The 24,136-nt window shown below is 37.3% G+C and overlaps 1 protein-coding gene across 1 annotated transcript in view; it reads right to left on the bottom strand.

Annotated features, from left to right (window-relative positions):
• Window positions 1-24,136, bottom strand: part of LOC105229058 (glucose transporter type 1) — a 343,334-nt gene that overhangs the window by 307,449 nt on the left and 11,749 nt on the right. The window lies entirely within an intron of this gene.

Genomic DNA, 24,136 nt, shown 5'->3' with positions numbered 1-24,136 from the left:
AAAAGCTCTTTTCAAACTCTCCTAATATAATCTGTGATCTACGTATTGTTAATTGGTCAGAAACTTGGTTGATCTCTGCCGAAACCATTAAAATATTAAGCTAGGAGTGTGCGGTGGAAACTTATATGCACTTTCTCCTCCTTTGTCCAACCTTTGTACGACTGAGGCTGAAACATCTCGGTAGTCTTACCTTCGTCAAATAAGAAGACATAGCATAAGCCGTCTCAACAAAATTGTAAGGGGGCTCAAAGGGTTTCGTCGAATTGTAATGGTCTTATGATCTAATATAAAGGAGTTGTTTGTGTACCACAACGGATCGACGTTCTTAGCTGTTCAAGTGAGATCCTTGTTAGGATCGACCACTAATCCTAACTAGGATTATCATAAATCTAGGGAAGAGCACCAATACAATTATTTTTTAACCACGATCGCTCCTCGTCAAACAAGACTAAACCTCACTCAGAGAATAGCTTCCATACAAAACAACTATCACTGCGCCACCTATCCGCAGCTTTTGGCACTAAAAAGATTAATAAGACTATAATATCAGATTAGTAATATTTCTTTGTAAGCAACCTGCATTAAAACCAGTTTTTCCTACAGGTCATTTAAGAGAGAAAAAGTAGAAAAAAGCGTCGAGTCTCACATGAGCAGCTCTGCGCATTTTTTTCCAAACAACCACACCCGCATAAGCATGCGTTTCCCTTCATAAGTGCAGTTTGCGTGTGTGTTTGTGCTGGCAGTATATTTACGGAAACTGACTGATATCCTGCAGTCGGCTAAGCGTTCATAATATTCCATCTTCCTCTTGAGATTGTGCTTGCGCTTTTTCTTTGACTGTTGTTAGCCATTTCTTTTTTTGCTTCACTCTCTATTCAGCGCTCAACGCGCGTTGCTCACAGCTCAAATGCAGGCGTAGTGCTGCTTACATTGCAACAACAAAAACAGCAGTTAGTAGTAAATAACGCAAGCACACACGTATGTGCTTGTGTGTGTGTGTGCATTTGATTGACTGCAATTCATAGAAGAAGTTTGCAGCGTAAAGACGCTGCTTTATTTCGCATGAAAAAAGTTGATGGCAACATAAAAGAATGCGAAATACAATAACGGTGAAGTCTTTATGAGCATACTTTATTCTTGAAAAATTCATTTATTTCTATCATTTATAATTTTTAACGCTGTCAGGAAAATAGTGTTGGTTACCTGCAATAATTCCAGGGGAAAATGACGGTTCTTGTTTTTTTCAAGCTTTGTTGCCTTTGATGTTAAGTAAAAATCCAATGGAATATTTGCTTTTATAGGAATGGCAATATTTAGGTACTTTAAGAGCAATTTTTCTTGGTTTAATCGGCAAAGGAAATCAGTTTTAAATAACTTTAAGTAAGCCATAGTTTGAGTAAAGTCCAAATAATACAATAAAAAGCTTTCACTTTTTTATATAGCACAAATACTGTACATTTTAAGCTCACTAGACACGAATATTATTCGCCAAATTTAAAACAAAGATTTTGGAAATTTGGTAGATTCGAACAAAAACTTCAAATAGCTTTTTTTACATTTACTCAGCCGGCTTGGATGGAAATTTCTCACTAACAATTCTAATTGTTCACTTAAAAGAGCTGACCGACGATCAGTGGAACTCCAAATCTGCATGCGATCTCTTCTATTTAGCCATCAGCAATTATACGAGTAGAAATAAATTTAAAATAAATTTCTATTCTTTCTCTCATGCACCTACTAGTAAGGACGGTTTGTAAAACGGAAATTTTGAGGCGATTTCCCACTTTCTTCATTCGTCTGAAAAATACAGATTCCTCCTCATGCGGCGAGTGACTTTGAAGTACACGTATGACTTCGTGGAACAAATCTGGAATATACGCTGAATGGGGCAACGGTACGTTCGCAGCTCGTAGGCTACTTCAGCCAATTTGTTGTAACGACGCTGTAGCTGTAAGCATTGCGTTGTCATGGTAAAGATCACGTTTTTCTATGCCAAATAGCGTTGGTTTTGACATACGGCTACGAATTGGCCCAATAATCTGGCATAGTCGAGATCTGTAACCAAATTAAAGAATCTCGATCTGGATCCACTCCCTGTAAATCAGAGAATAATGTGGCCACCATTTATCCGACCAACTGGACAGTTTTTGTTTTCTTCGGATCAAGTTCCTCAGTACTCAGGACTGTTCCTTAGCTCCAAGTACCTTCCGGAGCAAACGCAACATCCTACGCACCAATTACGTTCTCATTCCCAAAATTTCAAGCAACTAAAAAGCTTACGAGATCGTGAAAGTCGTTTTCGGTTCATTAAAAAAAGACACTTCAAAAATTAATAAACTAATAAGTAATAACTACCATCGAAAGAGAATAGTCTCCGTACTTCGCAAAACTTCACACTTTCATTTCAAGGAACTGTTCCCGCTTCCACAGGCTAAAAAAACAGCATAAGGAGTCCGATTATGACATGACAGCAAAATTTATCTTGCGATAATGCCGTTATGGGGCGGTGAGTCTAAATCCGAATGTTCAAAGACGACGAAATGAGGTTCGAATAGCAATTACCCGCCTGAAGCACAACTAAGAGACAAAGGACGATGGACCGGTTCAGCTAATCAAATTTAGCGGCGATGAACTGATATGGAGCATGCATCAGCTTCTTTGCAAGATATGGTGGGATGAAAGCATCCCCGACAATTGGAACATAAATAATCCACAGAAAAGGGGACCCTACATTTTGCACCAATTACCATGGGAAAAGCTTCCTTACATTGGAACCAGCATCAACGTAGAATCATTCTTGCCAACAGGTGCTACTTTGGACATAGTAGGCAATTGAAAAGTAAAGTCCTCTCCCGACGAACAAAAACCAAACTCTACAAGTCCCTCCTCATTCCCGTCCCGCTATATGGTGCGGAGGGTAACTAGGTAACGGTATGCGAATGGAAGAGAACACTCCAGCTTCGAAGGGTTTCGATTCTGTACTCGCCGGTGGAACAGAGAAAGAAAATAGCTTCTATTCCGTTGGAGAGAATAGATGGAGAAGGATCTGGCTGCACTTGGTATCTCGAATTAGCGCCAAATAGTAAAAAGAAGAAACGACTAGCGCGTTGTTGTTAGCTCGGCTATAACCGCATAAGCGGTCTTCAGTGAAAAAGAAGACGAAGAACCTGTTTTTTCTCTTATGAAAGTCTAACTCAATATCAAAAATGTAAGTACCTCCCATTGATATTACTGTCTCGTACATAATTCTGGTGTCATCCTAAACCAGCCCTAACTACTTGTGTATATATTTTTTTTTGCATAGTCAACATTCCGCTGGAGACACCACAACATGCACCACGTTAACCACATGAATAAAATACTCATTTATAACAGTTTTATAACTACTTGTCTAACCAAAACCAAAGTACTTAATTTATTGTAAACACTTCACAGCTACAACCAAACGAAGCGTACACACACACACACTTAAATTATTGTAGTGAAACATAACAAGAAAATATTAATTAAAAGTTGTGTGAGCAAATATATATTTCAACGTAAAGACAACTGCAATAAATAACGGCGAAATGGACACATCGGCTATCGCACATGCGAGATTGCAGAGCTGCTGCGCGCGTGCATGTGTGTGTGACTGTGTGTCATGGTTAACGCAGTTCCACACCAGCAAAGCTTTGGCGAATGCACATACTATATATCAATGCATTAGCGGGCAAATCGCTCAGTGGGCGTGAGTTATTGTTTTTGTTTATATATTTTTATTGTTTAGTTTTTTAGTTTGTTGTTCTTTTTCCTGCGCTGTTGTTGCTATTGTTGGCGCGAACATACGCAAATGTCATTTAGCCATTGCGGCTAAGCCAAACTTTCAAATCTGCTCTATCACTTAATCAAACAGCATAAAATATGGGAAGCTATGAAAATCGTTTTATTTGTGCCTTTCTGTGTGACTTGCACATACGTGTCATTGTATAAGTGTGTTTGTGTGGAAAATTTATAAGCAAACAGAGATATTTTAATTTTAATATAAATGCATAGATTACTCTGAAAGTAAAAAACAACGAAGTTTATGAGCAAACATGGAAATGGGCATAGACGCATATACTGCTGTGAGCAAAAATTAGTAAGACTTTTAATTTTAAATTTATATGACTGTCGGCGACATCTGTGTCAAATATTACATCAAAATATTTAACTATTTCGAGAATTGGCACAAATGTGTTGGGGCCAAGGTGGATTACTTCGAGGGGAACGACATATAAGTATTATGAAGAATAAAACAATAATTTTAAAATTATGAACAAAATCTTACCATTTTTTTGCTCATATGAGAGTTTATGAGTAAATTCTCAGTTAGAGGCAATTAAAATGCCGTTTGATGCAAGGAATGCAGCTACGTATACCCACAGTGGGTGATTAGAGAAAAAGATTCTGTGTTAATAATTAAAATTAGAATTTGAAATACCGCCCCTAAATCAGAAATACTTTTGTTTTGGAAATCTTAATCTAATTTCCACTTCTTCTTCAAAGAATTTTTGACATATAGTCGTGGTATAGAATTCCATGGGAATAGTTGTCAAACAGACTTTCAGTAGCTGCTAGCTATAAAGAAGAGCAAGAGTGCGAAAATTGTCAAGTTCTTCTTCTTTACTGGCGTAGACACCGCTTACGCGGCTGTCGTTTAGTTTTCATTGGTACTGTTTTTATGTGGCAGGTGCCAAACGCAGCGCACAACTCTGGGGAGGAATGGTTCGTCTTCTAACTTTAGCTCGCCTTCAAACGGATGTCCTTTGGCTACTCAGAGTAATCTTGGTTTAAGATCGGAAGTCGTGAGCTGCTTGAGCCATATGTAAAAGAATCGTTTCTGGCAACTTGCTCAGAGAAATTTCCTCACTTACGTGAAGTTTTACACATGACTCCATGTCAAGTTACGCTCCCAAAAATTACGAAGAGGAAAAAAAACGGAAAACTAACAGATATTAGGAAGAACATATCAATGTTTTTTAAACATATCAACACTTAGAATTTAAGTTCGAATAGTCCCACAAAACGCCTAGAGCCTGCCCCAAGTTTATTTAGGCGAGTTCATAAAAAGTATGGCCACCGAAATGCTTTATCCTTAGTCCGTCGAAATATGGACAGCGGAGTAGTTAGTGTATAGATGTTTCCACTTCATCTTTCTCATTACAACTTTGACAAGTTGCTTCGTCTAAAGTCATTTAGATAGTTAGGAAATCTATAAATCCAGCGACGGAATGCAGGAAGGCAGGAGAAACCATGATCGTTCCCATCTTTAAGATATTTAAGTATATTTTCGTGCAAAATTTATAGTTTTCATAAAAAGTTTAATAACATAAAAATTTTCTACTGACGAACTCTTTTGGTTCAACCAAATCAGAAGTCATTTAGTGTGTAAAAATATCCACAAAGGCAAAAAAAGGAGGAACAGTCTAAAAAAATTTGTTGCGCAAAAGCAAATAAATGAAAAATCGGTATTTAAGCTTCAGTCGAAATTTTTGGTATGTTTGACAATTGGATTCTCGTTCTACTCGACAAGCCCTACAAGGAAAATAACAGCACTTCCAAGGTACTTACTTCGATTTTTTTTCTTTTTTGTATCGCTATGCAATTTTATGAAGATTTCGTCGAATGAAAAATATGAAGAATATTAAAAATGGGTTGAATCGGGTCAATACTTTCCTGTCCCCCCATATACGTAATATAAATATTTTCGAACTTCCTTTTTGCCGCATATATCGACCAATATTTGAGTTATCTCAATGAAAACATGTAAGGCAGGGCTAAGTTCGGGTGTGTCACTGAACATTTTATACTCTCGCATGATAAAGTGATAATCGAGATTTCATTATCCGTCATTTACATATTTTTTTTATTTTGCTGTAAAATTAATGAGATTAGTAGTTCCTGAGATATGGTTTTTGGTCCATAAGTAGGCGACGCCACGCCCATTTTCAATTTTTAAAAAAAGCCTGGGAGCGGCTTCCTTCTGCCATTTCTTCCGTAAAATTTTGTGTTTCTGACGTTTGTTGTTAGTCGGTTAACGCACTTTTAGTGATTTCAACATAACCTTTGTATGGGAGGTGGGCGTGGTTATTATCCGATTTCTTCCATTTTTGAACTGTATATGGAAATGCCTGTAGGAAACGACTTTATAGAGTTTGGTTGACATAGCTATAGTAGTTTCCGAGATATGTATTAGTAGGGGGCGGGACCACTTTTCCAAAAAAAATTTACGTCCAAAAATGCCCCTCTCTAATGCGATCCTTTGTGCCAAATTTCACTTTAATATCTTTATTTATGGCTTGGTTATGACACTTTATAGGATTTCGGTTTCCGCCATATTGTGGGCGTGGCAGTGGGCCGATTTAGCCCATCTTCGAACTTAACATTCTTATGGAGCCAAGAAATACATGTACCAAGTTTCATCATGATATCTAAATTTTTACTCAAGTTACAGCTTGCACGGACGGACGGACGGAGGGACGGACAGACAGACATCCGGATTTCAACTCTACTCGTCACCCTGATCACTTTGGTCTCTTTTAGTTTTAGGACTTACAAACAACCGTTATGTGAACAAAACTATAATACTCTCTTTAGCAACTTTGTTGCGAGAGTATAATTACGGAGCATACTTATACCCTCTTCTTGCACCTGAACTTAGCCCTTTTTTATTTCTAATTATATGCATTTGTTCATACTTATATATTTATATAAAAGACATATACTATAAACAGTTTTAATTTAAAAAGGATGTATATGTACATACATATGTATGTATGTCACACACTGTTACCTTTCATTGCCTGTACATATTTAATTCCTTTCAATTAAGCATGCATATGTATGTATGTCGGGTATTTTAAACGCTACGATCGAACAATAAAAACAATTTAATATCACCAATATTGATAAATTTCTCACTAAACTACTTATATACATATTATACATATTATGGAATCTTTGCATAACAACACATTTTTCACACGAGCATGCTGTAACATGTTTGATAAACCAACAGATTCTGCACTGCTTTGTTACATTGCATTTGCACACTTTCATTTCATTAATTAACACACACTTATCACTTTGCACTCACAAATAAAAATAATTTTTGAATGGTACTAAAAAAATTGCAATTGATTAATTTATTAATTTTTCACGAGCTTTGAACGCGATCACATACCGACGTAAACTTACCGACACACGACTATCAGACAGAGAATGTTAACGAACATGAATGAAATTGCATTAACATTCGGTTATTCTGTTGCACTTATAATTTTCTGTAATGCTGCTCACCTGCTTCGTGATGACGAGCCAACTGCGTTTGGAATATGTAACATTCCTACACTGTTATGCATGCTATAACAAAATTACAGAGGATCACTCGAAGAGTTTGCAGTAACATAAAACGAACAATCTACATTGCTTTGTTGTTTGCCCGGGATTACACAGCAATTCCAGATACAATAATTTGTTAACATCAATGCTAATAAAGAGTGACTGCTTTGCTTTTATACTCTAGCAACATGTTGCTACAGAGTATAATAGTTTTGTACACCTACCGTGCGATTCTGTAACGTGAGGCAGTCTCAAGTCTCTTAATTTGAGATTTTGAGTTAGAGACAATTTTTGAGACTTGAGATGATTTTGCTATTCTGTAAGTGACAGTCACAAAATCTATTACATTTCATTATTCAGAGATGTTTTTACACTTGAATGAAAATAAATATGTCGATAACAAATATTAAATTTCCTCTAGCATAGTCAAAAAACATAATTATCAATAAAAATAAAAATATATGTCGACTTTGTTTCATAATATTTACGAAATTTATGTAAAATTGAGTTATTTTTCATCTTTTCGTGTTTGAGTTGCTTACAAAATATAAAGAAACGATAATCGATTAATATCTATGATGATCTCTATTCAGTATATTCAAAATCGCAAGAGATCCATTTAGTTTTGTGATCTGCTAACCATCAGGTCTCAATATTTTGAGACTAACGCTAGAGACTATTTAGTGAATAGTAAATAGTCTCAATTTGAGACTTTGCCTCAAAATGTCTCAAATAGAGACTAGAGACTGGTTACAGAATCCCGCTACTAAAGGTTGTACGTATCACTTAAAACTAATCGAGATACATAGATATAAGGTATACCTGTATTTAAGTCCACCAACATACAAGTAGCCCTAAGCTTTGCTTACTGAAAATTCGACATTACAAACTCATAAAGGTTTTACTTAATCACTATTGAAAACCGCCAGGTTAACTATTATACTAATACCACGCACTAATAAAAACAACAAAATCTAGCGCAAACCCTCATTTATGTATCGATACACAAGTACTATATGTTCAACCCAGAAACGAATTTATTTCCATAACCGCAATTTGATGTTATTTTGGTAACTAAATTTTACCACACACTTTATTTTTCTGCATAATTTTATTATTTTCGGGTTTTGATTGTGTTTTTCCAAAATAACAAATGCGTAATCTATTCAACATATTCGTTGTTATTTTTGCATATTTTTTATCGAATTTATTTTGATTCGCGCAAATTTTAATGTTTTCCACAGAAAGCTGAGTTGGCGGTTTCGACTCGTTGTTGCGAAAATAGCTGTAATCTCATCGAAGTAAATTTGCCAATATTCGCGGAATATACAATATACATATTTATGCGCTTGTGTACGTGGTGAGGTTTGTGCAACGAAATACATGCAACTGACTTCACTATTGTACTCCCAATTTCTGGTTGCATCGACCACTGCACCGCTCAATTTATTGTTAGTTTTGTTGGCATTGTTGTTTTGATTCGTTGTTTGTTAGGTTACTTAATTTTGCATTTGATTTTCCTATTTTAATAAATAACATATCGCATGCAAATAGGCACACAATTGTCTATATATAGACTACTATATATACGTTTTAACAAAACTATTTTTTCACGTGGAAAAAGCTCACGTACCCACTAAGCAATAGTTAACGGGTTGTACTATAGTATAAATGCCGATGCAGTATTAATCTAACGTTAGGTGTAATACATATATGTACGTATGTATGTCTCTCTCGCAAATTCATAAACTGACTGAACAATTTAAATCTTTAATTTTTATACTCTCGCAACAAAGTTGCTAAAGAGAGTATTATAGTTTTGTTCACATAACGGTTGTTTGTAAGTCCTAAAACTAAAAGAGTCAGATATAGGGTTATATATACCAAAGTGATCAGGGTGACGAATAGAGTTGAAATCCGGATGTCTGTCTGTCCGTCCGTCCGTCTGTCCGTCCGTCCGTCCGTGCAAGCTGTAACTTGAGTAAAAATTGAGATATCATGATGAAACTTGGTACACGCATTTCTTGACTCCATAAGAAGGTTAAGTTCGAAGATGGGCAAAATCGGCCCACTGCCACGCCCACAAAATGGCGGAAACCGAAAACTTATAAAATGTCATAACTAAGCCATAAATAAAGATATTAAAGTGAAATTTAGCACAAAGGATCGCATTAGGGAGGAGCATATTTGGAAGTAATTTTTTTGAAAAAGTGGGCGTGGCCCCGCCCCCTACTAAGTTTTGTGTATATATCTCGGAAACTACTATAGCTATGTCAACCAAACTCTATAGAGAAATTTCCTTCCGGCATTTCCATATACAGTTCAAAAATGGAAGAAATCGGATAATAACCACGCCTACCTCCCATACAAAGGTTATGTTGAAAATCACTAAAAGTGCGTTAACCGACTAACGAAAAACCTTAGAAACACTAAATTTTACGGAAGGAATGGCAGAAGGAAGATGTACCCAGGCTTTTTTAAAAATTGAAAATGGGCGTGGCGTCGCCAAAAACCATATCTCAGGAACTACTCCACCGATTTCAATAAAATTCGGTATATAATATTTTCTTAACATCCTGATGATATGTACGAAATATGGGCGAAATCGGTTCACAACCACGCCTTCTTCCAATATAACGCTATTTTGAAATCCATCTGATGCCTTCTCTGTATAATACGAGTATGTATATACATTAGGAACCAAAATAAAAAAAAATATGTAAATGACGGATAATGAAATCTCTATTATCACCTTATCATGCGAGAGTATAAAATGTTCGGTGACACCCCCACGTAGCCCTTCCGTACTTGTTTTTAGATCGATTTGTAATCGAGTTCCTTAGCTCTGCTTTCTTTCAAATTCTTCTAAGAACTTATCAATCCGAAAATTTTAAAGAAGAAGAATTTAAACGCATTCCCTCTATTCTTCACCGAGGTACTTATTTTCGTTCTAAATCTAAAATGTTATCGATACTACTGAGCAATTATCGAAAGTCGAAGATATCGATGTTTTCAAAGGAGCAGAAAAAAACACTGATACCGCTGTGTAGATATCGAAAAGAGAGAGAAAAGATATACATACAGATATGTATATAGTTGAAATAAACCAAAATTATTGCACATAAAACCGAATTATATTCGGGTTTCACGAAATTAAAAACTTCTAAAAGAAAATTTTTTTAAAGCTTAAATAATTTGTTCTTAAAGCGAAGCAAATCGGTCTGGTAGTGAACGAGGGAAGACGAAATATCTCCTGTCTTCAAACAAACAGTCGTCGCACTCGCGACTTGGCTCCCATGTCATTATTGACAGTGATAACTTCGAAGTCATAGGTAATTTTATCTATAATTTCATCCATCTTGGAACCAACATTAATACCAACAACAACGCCAGCCTCAAAATCCGACGCAGAAAAAGAGAAATAAAAATAACTCTTGCCAGCAGGTGCTACTTCGTGCCAATCGAAATAGTACTAGGAAGCCAATACCACTTACGCTCTCTTAAGGTGATCCCGAATTTGAAGAACAGCTTAGATTTTAATCCGTGAAATATTTTTGAGAAAATAATTTTATTAATTAATATCATTTTTAATCATTAACACTTAATTTATATTGGTGAACTTTAATTCAGGGAGTTAAGTTAATAAAAAGTGGGTTTACCTAGTCCCAATTTATGTTTTGAAATGATCTACGGAACTATAAACTTCACTATTCAAAAACTCGAGACCGAATTCCATACTTGTGTTGGGCACCCGCAGAGAAAATAATTTTAAAATATTCTTTCATTTCTTTTTATTGCATCACAATACGAGGAACATTTTTTATGGAAAGGATAGTAGTGGCATTTTTGATACTTGTTTTTTAAATAACCATATTGTGTCTTTTGAGACTGACTACACCCAGATCGAAAATACCTAGTTTTCAAAAACTTGCCAAGAGTTACCCCACACCGATTCGAAGTAACTATAACAGATGCTCAAACATTTCTGATGCAATCCTGCGCTAACGGCTTTTCTAATGTATTCCCAATAGTGTTATGATTCTTTCTCATTGACAATTTTTTTTTAGTTAAAAAACGTTTGTTGTGAAAACCTTAGAGTTATTCGACAATCTAGGAAACTACAAGATTTCTTCTTTTCATTGTGGGTGTTTTTTACGTAGCGGTTCCCTGACCTAGCACACAACCCCGGGGAGGAATGTTTCGCCTTCTCAATTTTGGCTACCCAGAGGATACTTGGTCTAAGACCGGAAGTAGTGAGCTACTTGAGCCATATGTAAAATAATCGCATCTGGCCACTCCCAAATAATTCGCGCTTAGGGAACTTTCCTCACCTCCGTGAACATCTACACATGACTCCATCTCCGAAATTCTTTAGAGAAGTAAAATCCTCACGAGCAAAGACCAAACTCTACAAGTCACTCATCCTCGTCCTGTTATATTGCAGAGACATGGTCGATGATAACATCTGATGAGTCGACATTCCGAGTTTTCGAGAGAAACGTTCTGCCGAAGATTTATGGTCCTTTCCGCAATGGCAACGGCGAATACCGCAGGCGATGGAACTTTGAGCTGTACGAGATATACGACGACATTGCTATAATTCAGCAAACTCAAAGGCAGCGACCACGCTGGCTATGACATGTCGTCCGAATGAATTAACACACTCCAGCTGTCAGAGTACTCGACGCTGTACTCACCGAGGGAAGCAGAGGAAGAGGAAGGCATGGAGTCCGTTGAAAAGATCAGGTGGAGAAGACCCTGGCTACAGTTGGAATCTCCAATTGGCGCCAATAAAGACTGACGCGCTTTTGTAAACTTGGCTATAGATACCCGCGGTGTCTACGTCAATAAAGAGAATAAAAGGAACTGCAAACTTTTAGCTCATAAAAAGCAGCTAGATGCATTTGCTCATGTTAGAAATATGCTCAGAAGCGTGACACTGTTTGTCGAGAGACTATCAATTAGAATTAATTTTATATCACTCGGATCGGGGGTTCTTAATAAGCATTGGACGCTAGTCGCAGAGTTGGTGCCGAATTTTTTTTTTATGATATCTTCTACAAAATCTTCTTCCATTTGCAAATTCTATAGTGAAAAGCCTCCGCGTATACTCTGCCTTTCACAAAAAACAATTTTTCCATTTTCTGAAGATGAGATCTTAAAGTTTGGTACTCTGTGAAGCCCTTGCAACGGTACTGAGAGTTCTCTTTTGCCTAGAAGTAAAAGCTGTTTGGTTTATTCCTCATCAACCCAAAGTAACTTTGTAGAATGTCCCATGTTGCCAGTTTTCCCTGACCTTAGGTGTTCCTCTAAGGTTCATTCTTCAAATTACTCTTGAAAAATCTGAATGGTGTTTGGGGCAGTTTATAGGAATTTTGTTACCAGCTGCCTCCAATCGACTCAGCTCGCCTTCCTTTTCATTACCTTCAATATATTTTCTACATTTTCTGTGCCTTAAAATCCACTTTAATTAGACTTCAATAAAATATGTCTGAATACTTATACATACATATATCGATAAACTCGTTAAAATAAAAGAAATTCGAACAAATTTATCAGCTTTCATTTAGTGGATATGCAACGGCATATAACCATGCACCGCGTGCATACACATACATACCGTTAGAGTATTATTTTTCACTATATTCACTCGTATTTGTTTACATAATCGCCTGATGTTGATGTGTTGTGATGCAACGATAGCAAGCAAGCGAACGAGCCCGATGCAGGAGTTAGCTGCAATGGAGCCACTGCACACACACACACATACAATCGGTTCGAAAAGTATGTGCACACTTGTACAGAGGAAGCGGAAAACATGGCACATAATCCACATAGCCCGCTGAACGTCACGGCAACTTGCTCCGCGCTGCTCGCTTATTTATTATTTTCTTGCTTTTTTCGCTCTTTATTTTGTTTTTGTTTTTTTTTTTTTTATTTCTGCGCTCTATACGAGGCAAATATAAAAATCAAGAAATACGAATCGAACATCAAAACAGAAAATGGAAATAAAATAAAGTGAAATGAGCAAAATAACCAATAACAAAATAACAAACAACTCAAAAAATAGCGCAACTTGACAGGTGGACGATTGGGCGGCGCCCCGCTGCCACCACTCGCCCCCTACCCCGTGGCTAAGGCAACTAACAACTAGTCGGCTAAAGCAGCAAATGCACTTTAAATAAGTTTGCACGAATGCAAGTTGTTGTTATTGTTGTTGGGTGTGTGTATATGTGCGCAATTTTCAAAACAAAAATGACATTTCCTTATCAAACTGACAACAAAAAATTTATGACATCTCAGCCGGAAATGGAAAAAAGAACTTAATCAATGATTTATGAGATTTTTGTTGGTAAATTAAGAGGCCAAGCCGTGGAACGCCAGCATAATAAACGGCTATAAATACACACTTACTTACATACATTATTAAATCTCCGAGCCCTAAGTAACTGATATGCGAGTAAATGATTTAAGAGCTCAAGGAATTTTCTATCTGTCAATCCTTCATTTCAGTAACCTTGCATAATTATAGAAGTAATATTTTTAGGAGAACAATATTGATATCTAGCTTATGACAGCTGCCAATGGGATATTTTCAAAAGTGGTGAGCAGAGACCTTATTTGATTATCCTCGTAAATATCAATGAAATTGTGAAAAAAAAATTCTCCCAAAAATACTCCTCCCAAATATTTAATATTTGAAAAGAGTTAAACAATAATTAACTACACTTTAGGAACCTTTCATAAAGCATAACAGAAGTGTAAAAATTTTTTAGTATAAAATTAGTTAATTGGAAGCAACGTCTCAGATGGTGCATTCGTTGAGTACAATTTTCGATGACACTTTCGATTATTTCGAACGATACGCGTGATGTTTTGCTTCATATCCTGAATTGAGGCGAGATTGTCCGCATAGACTATAGACTTTGCATATACCCACAGGAGAAAGTCTAACGGTGTGATATCACACGATCTTGGTGGCCAATCGCCCGGTTTCTGAACAAATATTCAAGAGGCCATAGAGTGAAGCGATACGAGTTGCGAATATATCACTTAAGCGATACGTCCACATGTTCTCTAGTACTCGTAATCAAGTCAACTCACTAACTGTGCTATATGTTTTCTCAAATATAGCGAGCAAAGAGATGGCAAATAGAAGGCGGCTAACGTATGTATCTCACAACGATATATGAAGCAAACACTTATTAATAAGAAAAACATAGCAAAGAAATATGTAATCAATCGATTTCAAGGTCCGTTTCTAGAAAATTCGAGGTGAAAACCACTTATGGTATCTGGCGAAACTAAAGCGATTATTCCCCAACCTCGAATAATTTGAAAACCAAATGATGCCTATAAACAGACTGGAATTGAACAAATAATGTCTGAAATCTGTACTTAAGAAACTACTATTTTTCGAAAAATTCAAATAAATCAAAAATCTAAGATTATTAGCCCAGAGGTTGGCATATTCGTCACTGAAATAAAAACTTAAAGTTCTTACTGGGTGTCTTTAGTTTCATATGCCTTCCAGTCCCATAATTCTTAATCTAATCAAGACTTTAACAATATTTTCTGAAACAATCACGGAACGAATCTCTGAGACGCTTATGAAGTACCTTTTCCTCAAATTTTCTAACTATAGCGTTATTATCTAAAATACATTTTCATTTAAAAGGTCTGCCGGATCATAGCATTTCGAATTCAGTAGTCGTTTTCCCCAGCTATAAAACATAAAGGAAGCTTTGCTTTCATATGATATGCTAAATAATATTGGTTTTATGACTAATGCGTTTTAAAATATCAGTAATTTTTGTGAATTTGAGAAGAAGCCGAATGAAAGTGAAAGTCATAAAAATTTGAACATCATAGCATACACATATAACTATATATGTTTATATATGTATATCTATATTATGAGGTTTCAGATGAGTAGGAAATTCTATATCCGACCCTGGTTCGGCGCCTGCCGCTGTTGACTTTAGGCTGACAAAAGCGAAGAAATTTCCTCCGCGCCGATTATAAGGTTCTACCACCTTTGCGCGATCGTCAGAGCCGCGTTCGAATTGAACAGAGAGTAACCGCTGAGAGTGAGGTTCACGTTTGGGAAGCGTATGCACGGAAATACACTATTTTTATTTAGAAAAACGCAATTACTCAATTTTATTAAGAAAACTTACATATTTGTCACTTTAAGTCAGCTGGAAACTCGAAAATGTTTCAACTACGTATGTGGGTATAAGGAAAGTATCGATCCAATTCAACCAACTTTTGATATAGATATAGAATTCTCTCATTTCATTTCTTTCGGTAAAAAGTCAGCCATAAGTACTTGAGTCTATATTTTCGATTTGGAGGCTTGATATATGCTATTTGTGCAAAGTTTCAACCCGTTATATTCATAGTTATATATTGCGAGTTGTTTCATCTAAAAGTGAGCGAAGCCACCATCATCGTCTAATAATAAAACCCTCTTGTACTATCTTGGAGGCAAAAATGAATATCCCCGATGGACTAAGTTGTCGAGGTATCGCACTTTTTATAGTTTTTAAGATATCCGTTCTAGGGGGAGTAGGCGTGGTTGAAAGTCGATTTCAAGAGCAAGAGCTGTCGAAAAGATTTGTTCTGGGCGTACGGCAACAGTTGAACAATCTTGTAGAAGATTGTATCCTCTCTATCAGCTCTCCAGCTCGATCTATTTTATCCAACAGAAGATTGAAGAAGTCGCACGACAGAGAGTATCCTTGTCTGAAACCTCGTTTGATATCGAGCGGGTCGGATAAGTCATTTTTGATACTAACGGAGCGTATGGAATTACTCAACGTCAGTTTGTAAAGCCGTGTTAGTTTTGCGGGGATACCAAATTCAGACATAACAGCATAAAAGCAGTTCTTTTTAGGGGATGCTTGAAAATCGACGAATGTTGATCCTCTTTCCACGGGACTTTTCTAAGACTTGACCCATGATGATTATGTGGTCAGTTACTGACTTTCGAGGCCCGAAGCCACACTAAAAAGGTACAATCAGTTTGTTGACGGTGAGCTTTAATATTTCACACAGTACACTCGATAGAACCTTATATGCAATATTGGGGAGGCTTGTCCCATGGTAATTGGCGCAGATTGTAGGGTCTCCCGTTGTGTGGATTGAGCAAGGCACATTTTATACCAATCATTGGGCAAGCTTACGTCCGACCATATTCTACAAAGAAGCTGATGCATGCTCCTTATCAATTCTTCGCCGCCGTATTTGAATAGCTCGGCCGGTAATCCATCGGCCCCCGCTGCTTTGTTGTTCTTTAGACGGGTAATTGCTATTCGAACTTCTTCATGGTCGCGCAATGGAACGTCTGCTCCATCGTCATCGATTGGGGAACCGGGCTCGCCAGGTGTTGTGGTTTCACTGCCATTCAGCAAGGTGGAGAAGTGTTCACTCCATCACTTCAGTATGCTCTGGGCATCAGTGTCTAGATCATCTCAGGAGATTGTACAATATAATGTTCGGGCCTTGACACCTTCTGTTAGTCGCCCCATCTTTTCGTAGAGCTTAAGAATATTACCGCTGTCAGCCAGCTTTTTAAGCTCTTTATACTCACGCATTCCGGTCTCTCTTTATTTTGTCTGCAAATGCGTCTCAATTCCCTCCACGGCTGTTTATAGGTTTTTATAATAATGGTTCTATTCCGTCCACCTGCAATACCAATCCCCATTTGATCCCAAGAAATGTGTGTCCCAAGTTTCATCAAGATATCTAACTTTTTATCGTTAAGTTATCGCTTGCACTGACAGACGGACGGAAATACGGAAGAAAAGACATACGGACAGACACTCGGAATTCAATTGGTCTCGTCTTCCTGATCATTTAAATACAACCCTATATCCCTATATCTAACTGGATTATTTGAGGGGATAAAAACAGCTGTTAGGTGAATAAAATGGTTAACTCTGTAGCAACATGTTTCAAGAGTATAAAAAGGCCAAAGCGAAGAGTTCGAATTCTATTTCAGAATAAATTGACAAGGATAGAGCTTTTTTAATAGACTCTTAATAGGATCTGCATTTCTTGAAAACGATTCCTTGTTTCGGAACATATTGCCTCAAAGTAGAAAGATTTGTTGACGTAATGCTCAGAAAACAGTCTTAAACTTCTCAGCGGATAATCATTGACTTCGCTTAATCTTCAGACCATTATAAAAAATAATTTTCGGATAAATAAACTTGACATTATTTGCGACCTCGGCTGGACGAACGTTTGCGAACCCATAATGTAATGTACATCTGTATATATGTATGTTTTCTATTGTATCTTCAAAATCCTCTTGCATATTCACGAGTGCACTCTCATTTATTTTATCGTAATTACAATCTAAAGCAACTTTTGTTTTTGTCTTCCGTTGCATTATATTTATTTATTTATATATACATATGTATGTATATATATATTTTTTTTTGGACATACAATGGCTTTACGGTCAACTACGAAAACTTAATGAAGCTTCAGCATTGACCGAGATTGACTTTTGATTAAGGTTAGAAACGATGACGACAGCAATGGACCTTCCCACCCACAAGCCACCGCCATCAGCAAAAAAAGAAAAAACTGAAATACACACACACACTCATATACACAGCGAAAAAGTGACAGCCCATCAACATTTGCCAACGGCCATCAAACAACTTCAACCCAAATCCACTGCTGCCCGAATACTTGTCACAAATTATGATTCAATGACAGTATTCCAGTCACTGCCTTCGTCGAACCAATGTGCCAAAAAGGCTAGTTGGATAACCTCAAATGGATGCAGCATATACATACATACATACTCGTTTAGTGCTTCGTGCTGACGAGCGTTGGATCGCACGCTCACGACTGCTGTGTCGATTAGTCGATAGGTCCACGGTACAGTTGTGGGCGCGTCGAAAGCTTCGCTTGATTGCATAAATGACAGTGACGAGTTCGTCAATATGGCCATCTGTCTGTTCATCTGTGTGTCTGACCGCCTGTCAGCATGTCAATAGTTGGGGTTTCCAGCACATTTGCCGAATTGAAAATTCGAACACTTCGTGAATTGTTCAAGTGCGGCAACTAAGCAACTATCGCACGAAGAACTATAGATACGAACGCATTCGTGTATATATCCTCGTGTGCATACAACCAAATAAATAAGTTTTTGTGAAACCGAAAATGGAAACTAACTTAAGCAGGAAGTGTGTTACTTGAACGGAGAATACAATAAGCTCACGTTTACACACATTTTCATAACGGTGATAGCGGTAAAGTGGTCAAGTGTGTAATATTCCGTTACGCTTGAAGAATACTTAATAATAAAGCAGGGACCTTCATATTTTTAAACAAAGCGCTGACAATTCATACGATTGATAAGATATTGAGGGGTTGATAAGACACATAGACACAGAGTACGTGGCACCGTCGGTTGGAAGCGTTGCGTTGGAAGGGGAAGTTGAAAGCGCCCAATACTCGACAATAGTTGATGTGTGACAATTTGTGATGCGTGGAAATATGTGAAGTTATTTGTGCATAAAATAATCGAAGATGAACAGCAAAGGCAGTGAGGATAAGAGAAAACTCTTACTTATCGCATATCCGGTTATGGTTCTTTGGTCTTTTGTATCAGAGATTAATGAAAATGAAAAGCGAGTGGGCAAAGTGCTTCGCTACAATATTCATAGGTATGTAGAGCTCGTGTTCAGTCTTTAAAAGTTTATGTTTATGCAGACCACTAAAATGAATCCAACGAAGCCGGTGGGGGGTATCTCATCCAAAGCTGTCGATAATTTTTCATTGTGTCGTTTTCCAAACCCAACGCAAGATTTTGCGCATAGATAACGGCGAATACCGCATTCAATGGAACGATGAGCTGTATGAGATATACGACAACATTGACATTGTTCAGCAAAATAAAAGACAGCTGGGTGGGTCGCGTCTTCGGAAGGGACGAACACACTCCAGCTCTGAAAGTTTTCGACGCATTACCCGCCGTGGGAATCAAAGAAAGAAGAAGACCTCCACTCCGCTGAAAATACCAGGTTCAGAAGGACCTGGCGTTGCTTGGAATCTCCAATTGGCCCCAAACAGCGGAATAGAAGAACGACTGACGCTCTTTTGTTAACTCGGCAATAACCGCGTAAGCGTTGTCTACGCCAGTAAATAAGAAGAAGTATGAAGCCGCTGAGCCTTCATTATATGTGACACCTCTTTTCTAATTATAGCGGTTATGAAGTTTTCTTTGTCCAAAGTTAAATTCAATTCCAAACTCTACCTAGTTAATTGTTCTGGTATTGAGGATTCTGATGTCGAACTCAATGGTTGACTTCGTATCTAAAAAGTAATCCACTTTTTTAAAGGAAAAAACACAGCAACTTCACATTTAATGTGGAGATCATAAGAAAAAACATTATTTGGCATTTATTTTTTGAAGATTGTTCCTTTTAAATATTGGCCGCAGTTCCGTCTCAAATGATCCATCCGTTAAGTCCAATTTTCGATTACTCGTTCTAGCATTTCGACTGGCAACTTGCGCATAGACTTTCGACTATCCATATCCCCACAGGTAAAAGTCTAATGGTGGTTATCACACGATCTAAGTTCATCCAGTCGTTCCTTACATCAGTCCAATTTGCTGCGAACAGCACCGAATCAACTCTGCAGGGTCTTCGTGTACACTTTCAACTACGGTTGCTATATTTTCTTCACCGCGTGCTGAATGTGATCTATTTGTTCAAATATTATCCTATAATGAAGACTTGATATCAATATGGGTGATGATATTGCGAATAATGCGGTCAGTATGCCATTATTTAGACCATTTTCATTAGACATAGTCATACCCCGGCATAAAAATTCGCCTTTTTGTGACGGAACAACGACAAAAGGCGCTTATTAATTTGCTGTTATTTTTTGTAGATTGTGAGCTCGTGAGGTACTCACTTTTACAGAGCTTCCACATTCTCGAATATTTATAATCATCCGATACCCACAATATTTCTTCGATATCCATCTTGATACCGCAGGGTCACCTAACTTCATTACCCTAAAATGGATTCATTCAAAATCAATTCCTGAAATTTTTATGTTTCCTTTGGTAACACACTCATTTAGACATCCACTAGTTTCATCGTCTGGACGCTCACTTCCCTGGTATTAAGATCCAAGCTTAGGTGGTTAGAAAAAGTAGTAGAGAACTCGACGTTTCACCCTAAAATATTTTTACTAAGTCATTTACCTTCATTTTGGAGGAAAGAATCTTCAATTCTACTCAAGTTATATTAAATTTCGGCGCAGATTCTGGCGACTGAGATTACGGCGGTCTCATTTGAACAACGATATCACTGGTTCCTTGTAGTACCAAAAATCACTAGCTATGGATCAATAGAACGTGATTTAAGTCTGTGAAATTTCGAAAGTATAGTATTCAATTAACTCTAATCTCAGTCGAGGAGAAAGTGTCGATATGTTTCCACCTGTTTTTTAAATTCAAACTGCTAAAACATGTATGACTTATAAGAAGCGTTGTCTTAATATCTCTAAGAACAGTGTTTCCTGAAAAAGGAATTACTTTCGACCCTATTGATATGGTATAAATTGGTATCTACCTTATCTCATCGCATCTTGATTTAATCAGTTAGCTCTAAGTACGTAAATTTAGTACGCAAAATATGACTCCATCAGCTTTTATATTTCTGAAACAATGGCCCACACTGAGCTCATATTATCTCTTTGTGTTCTGTGTCGCAGTTTTCGCCCCACAATTATGTTTCTTATCTGCTTTGCGCATCCATGGCGGTATCAAAATATGAGTATAGTAGTTACAACGCTTCCAGCGAATGGAAGCACAGCCAAGGACGAGCGGCAGTTAGATGAAAGCTTAACAGTTTCGGACATTAATAAAACTGTGCTTTATAACTCTATTCGCTGATTTTCTATTTTCTTGGTATAAATATATATAAATTAGTAAACAAATTAGTAAGATTTTCGGTCATTTTTCTTCTCATCTCACACACAAAATGTCTGCTAGAAATGACTAGTCATTATTAAAGTAGCGAATCTATAACTAAGCATACTCTTATCTGTTTTAAGTTCGAAGTGTCTTTAACAAATACGTCGTTATAGTCTTCTTTAGATTTGCATTAATAGTCCTCAGCAATGTTTCGTCTTCTCACGAGTTATATCTCATTGATAGCCTGCTTAGTCTAAATGAATTAATTCTTATCAAATAATTTTGTTCGGTTTCTTGACTTAGTCATTCATTAATTTGAACTTTAGGTTCCTTGATGGTTTTTCTTTCATTACTCCAGCTGCCATTCATCACTGTCTTTTAACGTTGATAGTTACATATCTTTTTCTATCCTGTCTCTCACAGGAAGATATTGCCAACGTTATTTGTCATATCAAGCCTGCTTTCAAAATTGATCTTGATGGGCTGCCGCCTGTACTTATAAGTAATTGTCCTGTCTATTGTCGTTTATCCTCTCAAGCTGCTCTTCAATAAATCGCTGTCATTTGGCTTTATTACTTGAGACAGAAAATTGACATTCATTAGATGTATTATAGTCTCCAATTATAAGCCTATTTCTAAACTAACTACTATTTCCAAAATTTTGGGTGCTCTGTTAAAAATAAGTTAGATTTTACAGTTAAATCACCTATTAACGTCGATCAGAATGGGTTTTGTCTGATCGATCGATCTACTGTGTCAAATTTAGCTGTTTCTAGTGATTACGGCTGGATTTCAGGTAAATTGTGTTTATACAGATTTTTCCAAAACCTTTGATAAAGTTTTCCACAATATTCTTATTAAAAAGTTATTCTCTTTAGGTTTTCACTATGTATTCTTGCAGTGGATCAAACTATATTCGCACAATAGTCATTGTGTTAATAATCTGTCGAATGGAGTATAATCGAATTGTTCTAATTGCATCGACGTCAGCGAGAGCTACATATGAAGGTCCTCTTATATATATGTTATCCTTAGTGGATTTTTCGCAAAAATTAGAAATTTCTGTTGTTTCTCTTTTGATTTATTATACATAATTAGCGCAACAAGTTGAGTCAAATACCTCATCAATACGGTTTTTTTCATAGCTTTTGACATATCGATCAGTAATTTTTCACACGTCCTCTTCTCTGCAAGTTAGGCTAGGCTAGATCGTTGATCCAGAAATGGCAGTCCTTTGTGAAGCCAAAGAAAAATAGAACATCTGCTTTTTATCTTATAAGTTAGCAAAACTAGTAGCACAAATTTGCATTGACGTTTAATTTCTATTCCCACCAGTCCGGTGCAATGTATGTGCTCCAATCGTTTAAGCCTTGGCCTCTCAAACGCGGGACAATCAAGAAGGAAGTGTTGAAATGTTTCCACCTTTTCCTTACAATTACTGCAGCTGGTGTCCGGTAAAACTGCCAACCTTACGGCTTGAACGCCGATAGGGTAATGGTCTGTTAGAATCCTCAGAACTATGGAGAGTATAGCCTTACTGAGAACAAAGTGCTCACTAGAGATCCATTCCTACGACAGTGGTATCTACATATGTAAGCGGAACGGACCAGGATATTTAGCCGACCAAGAACTGTCAATTTGGTAACATGCCTCGAAATTACTTGAAGAATGTTTTATTCCGCTACAACAACAACAGTTTATTAGATCTCTTGCGATCCATCTTGGGCCAAAGGATCTACCGGCAGCACATGAACGGATGGTAACCTAGCGCTATCCAAACTCAAGCCAACTATCTAGTGGAAGAGCACACGAGGAAATTTAAGCACCGACTCGTTTTCTTTCTACTGACAAAGGCAACTAGGGTACCTTTCCTTGCTAACTCATCAGCTTTACAGTTACCTGCGATTTCGCTGTAGATTGGCATCCATACTAATCTTATCGCAAAGTGACGCGTTGCCATTTGTTACGAGGTTATGCATTCCTTATCCAGACGTGAAACCACGGTCAGTGAGCTCAAATCTAGTATCGCCGCCCTGCTATCAGAGACGATAGTCACTTCTCTGAAATAGGCTACACCCTGGAGCAGGAAATCTACTGCTACCTTAGTGCAAGCAACCTCGGCTTTAAGAACTTTGCAATAGTCAGGAAGTCTGAAAGATTATTATCTCCAGGAAGCTGCTCATTTGTTGGAATCTTCGATATCGGACTACTGCCATACAAACTATTTAACGGAGTCTGCTTTAGAGGCTTAAAAAAATCGATTTTATTAGCAGTTTTTTGGGATGGAAAGAAATAGTTGATTAAAGCGAAATTTCTAGGGTTTATAGTTAAAGAGTCCCGCACTCCAAGTGTAACCAACTTCAGACCGTACGCGCAGCTGTCGCACTGGAATCAGCTGTTTATAAATTTGCTAAATGACAGTTCGGAATATTGTTCACAAGTGTACAAAAGCGTTTTGCCAAAAGTGAACGCAAAAAAAAAGTGATCAGCGATGGAATTCAAACGTAATACTTTATATTTAGCTGGAAAATCACAGCCAGCAATTGTTTGTAAGCTCAAACACCTTATTGTGAATAAAGTTTTTGTTTATCGCACCATCACTCGTCACAATGATACTGGTAGCATCGCAAAACGCCATGGAGGTGGTCATCAAAAGACTGCAACGTCACGTAAGATGGTTCGGAAAGTGATGAAGCGACTTGAGCGAAATACCAATCAAATGGCTAAAGAACTGAAAATATCCGACCGCAGCATCCGACGCATATTGAAAAATGACCTTAAGGCCAAGTCTTACAAGTACCAAAATGCCCATGATCT

Source organism: Bactrocera dorsalis, chromosome 5 (genome assembly GCF_023373825.1).
Source record: "Bactrocera dorsalis isolate Fly_Bdor chromosome 5, ASM2337382v1, whole genome shotgun sequence".
Taxonomy (NCBI): Eukaryota; Metazoa; Arthropoda; class Insecta; order Diptera; family Tephritidae; genus Bactrocera; species Bactrocera dorsalis.
Note: the sequence above shows the minus strand (reverse complement) of the source record. Positions and strands in the feature narration are given on the sequence as shown.